This window comes from Pseudophryne corroboree, chromosome 5, assembly GCF_028390025.1.
Source record: "Pseudophryne corroboree isolate aPseCor3 chromosome 5, aPseCor3.hap2, whole genome shotgun sequence".
NCBI lineage: Eukaryota > Metazoa > Chordata > Amphibia > Anura > Myobatrachidae > Pseudophryne > Pseudophryne corroboree.
The window spans coordinates 290,330,402-290,336,401 of record NC_086448.1 but is presented as its reverse complement, the minus strand read 5'-3'; positions in this window follow the sequence as shown (position 1 = coordinate 290,336,401).

Below are 6,000 nucleotides of genomic sequence, written 5' to 3'. Positions count from 1 at the left end.
CACGGGCCAATTCCTCATACACGCTGACATCCGCAAGTTGACACTGTATGTCCTTCACATAATATTCCAAGTCAAGTATTACCACCCCTGGTAATGTTTTTGGACACTTATTATCTTCAGGTGATGGGTACGGCCATGGGGACCAGGTTTGCGCCGAGTTACGCCAACCTATACATGGGTACCTTTGAGGATACCCATGTGTGGGGCGGGGACTTTGGCGCGAATCTGGTCCTCTATGGCCGATACATAGATGATCTATTTATTATTTGGGATGGGGATCTATCATCGGCACTTCACTTTGTTACTAGTTTAAATTCTAATCACTTTAATCTTCGTTTCACTCACTCCTATCACCCTGACACCATTAATTTTTTGGATCTAACACTAGAAGCCAGGGACGGTAAAATATATACCTCCAACTTTACTAAAGAAGTGGCAACTAATGCCTATCTGCACTACCAGAGCGCTCACTACCCCCCTTGGAAGAAAAACATCCCCCGGGGGCAGTTCTTACGCTTAAGGCGTAACTGCACGGAAGATAGCAAATATCTAGAACAAGCCAACTTAATGACGGAAGCATTTCAATCAAGGGGTTACCCACATCCATCATTAAAGAAAACTATGCAAGAAGTCCTACATATAGATAGAGATACCCTTCTTAAACCTAAAACTAGCAATATTCAATCCCCAATAGAACAGGACAGTGATCACACGCATGATATCCAGCAAGAAAATTTGGCTTTCATCTCAACCTACAATAGTGAGAGTATGTTGATTAAGAGAATTATATGTAGGAATTTTGGGATGCTAAACCAGGATACATTATTAAGAGGTACTTTGCCACACAGACCTAAGTTCATTTTTAAAAAAGGACGTTCCCTCAAAAATATCCTGGCACCCAGTTATCTCAAAACAGTTCCACCAATAGACACAGAGGGAGGAATACGAGAATCTTGGATACCAGCACGCCCCCCTGGCTTCCACCGTTGTGGTGCAAATAGGTGCACCACCTGTAAACATATCCCTAAGAAAACTACTTCGATCTCTGTTGAGGGAAGTGAAGAATTCAATCTTATTAATTTTATGAATTGCGACACCAATTATGTCATATACCTGCTGACATGTGCTTGTAATAAAAGATATGTGGGACGGACGACGGATAGTGGTAAATTAACCACAAAACTGCACAAAGCACTTCTTCAGGAAAATCCCCTAGTGCCCATTTTATTTACGGTACCCAAACTGCACAAGAACCAATTTTCCCCACCAGGCAGACCCATCATTGCTGCCAGAGAATCCATCTTTCAACCAGTTTCAGTCTTTTTAGACAATATATTGCAACCATTGGTTCTAAAGCACAAGCACTTTATTAAAGACACTACCAGTTTTCTTAATCGGTTGAGAGCCATCCAGCAGGTACCGGAGGGAACCCTCATGTGTGTGGTGGATGTAGTTAGTCTATATACTAACATACCACATGAGGCAGGATTAACAGCCATGGAAGCCTTCTTGAAAAAAGAAAACATGGACAAACTAGACATCCCATTGTTCATGAACCTCCTCCGCATGACCCTAGAAAAAAATTTCTTTTTATTTAATGGCAAATTCTATCGCCAAAAGATGGGGTGTGCGATGGGGAGCAATGTCTCCCCATCATTCGCAAACATTTATATGTTCGAGGAAGAGGAGAAGGTGTTTTTTCAAGAGAAATCAATCTTTCAACATATTTTATTCTTTTCCCGATATATAGATGACCTCTTCCTCCTGTGGACAGGGGGCATGGAAAGTTTTGACCAGCTGATGCACCTTACCAACTCTAGACCGGAAGGTGTCAAATACACCTATCAGACTAGCACAAGCTCCATTCACTACCTGGATGTGCAGATTTCCATCATGGAGGGTGCATTGCAGACAGGGGTCTATACGAAACCAACAGACAGGAATACCCTGTTGAGAGCCAACAGCCACCACCCCAAAGCCCTCAAAAATGGTCTGCCTCGCTCCCAAATGATCAGGGTATCACGCCTGATCAGCGATCGAGATAAGCTGGAAGAAGAGCTTGATAAGATGATTCTGAAATTCAGGGAACGGGGATATAATTGTCAACTCCTTGCAAAGCATAAGCAGGAGGTGATGCAATTATCCAGAGAGGCCCTTCTCCAACCCAGCAAACGCGCAAAAAGCCTGGCCATCCCGTTCATCTCCAGATTCAACACCACAAGTCCGGTAGTACAGAGAGCGACTAGAGCCTTGTGGCCCATCATCGCTTCGGATCAGTCGTTACCGACTTTCAGGGGACACGACCAATGATGTGTTTTTCAAGGGGCAGAAACATCAAGGACGTAATAGTCCATACAGACATCACGGGATTCCAACGACAGGAGCAGTCTTCATCTACTTTCCTGACCAGACAGCCCGGGTGCTACAAGTGCATCAAATCCACTACGTGTGAAAACATGATAGTTGGCTCCAGGTTTGACAACCCCCATCGAGACAAATCATATAAAATCAATCATGTTCTCACCTGCACTACCACTCACATAGTCTACCTCATAAAATGCCCATGTGGTCTCCACTATGTGGGAAAATCAGTTAGGACATTCAGGGAAAGGATGGCCCTCCACCGGTCGGCCATTAAGCAAGCTTTGGCAGGAAAGGAGTCGGAGCAACCGGTGGCAAGACATTTTGCGTTGGCTAAACACTCTATGAATGATTTGAAACACATGATCATAGATCATGTTCCCAAACACATTAGAGGGGGAGACAGGGATAGCAAACTATTGCGTTTAGAAACCAAATGGATTTTTGAATTGAACACAACCAATCCCCATGGCTTGAACGAGAGATTGAATTGGAACATTTTCTAGTAACAATAACATAGAATTAATAACAAGAGCAGGGGTTCAGTTATTGTGACCGTTCTTATGAATCAGTGACTTAACTCATGCACATTTGTTTCTTTTCTAAAGAGCATTTGCACTTGGCAGCAATTAAGGTGATACCTGGTGACAATGGAGTTGGTCCAGCAGTGGGCGTTTCTATTAGTCTAATAGCCCCTTTGATCTTTACAGTGTTCCAGTGCCCACGGCAATAGTCCCACTGTTTTATAAAACTAGAGATCCTTTGCATTCCATCCATTCCGTACCAGTCCGTCAAAATAAGACTAACATCTAGCAAGCCATATGGGTCACCGTTTTGTATTTATTACGTTTTAAATATTCAAATATGCTACACAAAGTTGTGGAGGGTTTGTATATAATATACATTCTCCCAAGTATCACCTAATTGCAGCAATTGATTTAGCTTTAGTGGTGGTTGGTTCTGTAACTTCTGCTGTTTCACACTGTTTACATTTTCCCAATCAGCGCCGCAGCCCGGCCGAGGGTAGCATCGGGTAACCATGGCAATGACGCGCACGCAGGGCGCATTGAACATGACATCATCCGGAAGAGCCGGAGCGGAAGACGGACCAAGAGCGGCCGGGCGGGCGTGATTTGGAGCACTTGGCGGGTTTTTTCTCCTTCTTTAAAAGGTATGATTTTTCTTATATACACTGTTGTTCACCTTGAAAAAGGGGCGCTTGGTCCCCGAAACGTCGGTTCACCTATGTGTGTGAAATATATTTGACTTCTTCACCAGACTTTGAGTGCCGCTTATTTCATGCTTTACCTATATATATATATATATATATATATATATATATATATAGTTACATGGTTACAATTTACACAAGAAGCAGTTATTATAAACTAATCCATTACAGCCAGCCATACATCACCATTTCCCTGTCCCTCTATGCACTCTCCGTTCTCCATATCTCTCCATCCTCACAGCAGCAGAGTAACCGCAAAACACCATCTCAATCAGCACCAAACAAACAACAGGACTTCTTGTGACTGGGATCAGCTATACACTGTGTTGTTGGGGGAGTATAGGTCTTCTGTTATTGGTCCAGGGGAGGGAACTTTCTCATTCATGAGAAGTCATTGGTCAGTTCATATGAAAGCAATGTCCAGCCTTGAAGATGACATCATAGGGGCTGGCCTCTGGTTTCCGCCCACACATGCTTCAAAAGGAATGTTCTTTTGTTGTCATTAGAATTGTGGCTTTATATTCCTACATTTGATCATAACTACTCATTGCAATGTGCTACAACTTAACCACAGGCATCAAATGAATCCACACATTAATCTGATGACACCAAGCATGACATGTCCATCTTGCTCCGCTTATAACAATACACATACATGACGTTATACTCCCATTATATATTTTAAAACCTTATAATGTCTAGTGCTTGATATGTATAATTTATGTGCTGTATGAAATATGTGTTGAATATATCTTTGTGGCATGACTGTGTAAATGCATATGTTACCATATATTGCTGTGCTCGCTGCGGGTATTCGCAAGCATAGAGACTTATCAGTGTGGAGTTTGGATGTTCTCTCTATGTAATATTTTTGACTTCGACAGACAATAATTGATGCTGGAATGCAACTGAAAGCTTATCTGTGACCTTGTCCCCACTATAATAAACTTTCCTAGGACTCAGAGGAAGATGTATGAAGCAGTGAACAGTGTGTGGCAGTGGAGAGTTGCCCATGGCAACCAATCAGCTTTGAAGTAATATTTACGAAGTGCATTCTATAAAATAATAGGTAGCAGCTGGTTGGTTGCCATGGGCAACCTCTCCACTGGCCCACTTCTCCACTCTATCACTGCTTTATACATCTTCCACTCAGAGAGCAGCTGCTGGAAGTAGATTTAGGCAAATTTGTCAGGTTTTGGGTCACAGAACATTTCCGACCATCTACCTAAAACTTTAAGCCTACGGCTGACCCTTCTGACAGTGCTGGGGTGACGGCACATGCAAAGTGAAGTGTGTGTTAAACTGAAAGCCCAAACAGGACAAAGAGAAGAGTAGGACCTGACGTAGCAGTTGACCAAAATGAAAGGGTCCATCTTGCATCTTGGCACTAAGGTAGTTATACCTGGCAACAGATTGACCCCTGACCTGAGTCTAAGGCTAGGTACACATCAGAACAATGTGTTTCCGGCCGCTCCACCAGCCGATGGGCCGACATATTACACCGTGTGTACGTACACCATGCGCAATGTATACAAAAGCACAATGAATCGGATGAGGAGAATGATATCTTCCAACTTTATAGAGCAGTGGCAGTTGTGCCACTGGGCTGTAGCGCCGACCACACATTGCAAGAGAGCCGGTCAGCACATATGCAATTTTGCATGTAATCAGTAGTGCAAGTAGAAAAAATGTCTTACGGGTACTGTGTGCGCTAAAAAAATGGGTGTGGCCAAATGCCACATGGTGCGTGGCCAATGAAAATGGGGGCGTGATACACATATGGGGGAGGGGCAAATACACATATGACCCCAATAGTGCCAGATACAAGTTGCCCCACAGTGCCAGATACACATTGCTTCACAGTGCCAGATATACATTGCCCCACAGTGCCAGATTGCTTCACTGTGCCAGATACACAAATGCCCCCAGAGTGCCAGATACACATTGCTTCACAGTGCCAGATACACAAATGCCCCCTCTGTGTCTGATATACATTGCTCCCCAGTGCCAGATACAGAACTGCACCCACAGTGCCAGATATGCCCCCAGTGCCAGATACAGAAATGCCCCCAGTGCCAGATACACATGTCCCCCCAGTGCCAGATATGCCCCCAGTGCCAGATACACATGTCCCCCCAGTGCCAGATATGCCCTCAGTGTCAGATATACCCCAGTGCCAGATACACATGTCCCCCCATTGCCAGATATGCCCCCAGTGCCAGATATCCCCCAGTGCCAGATATGCCCTCAGTGTCAGATATCCCCAGTGCCAGATATGCCCTCAGTGTCAGATATGCCCCCAGTGCCAGATACACATGTCCCCCCCATTGCCAGATATGCCCCCAGTGCTATATATACATGCCCCCACGTGCCAGATACACATGTCCCCCCATTGCCAGATATGCCCC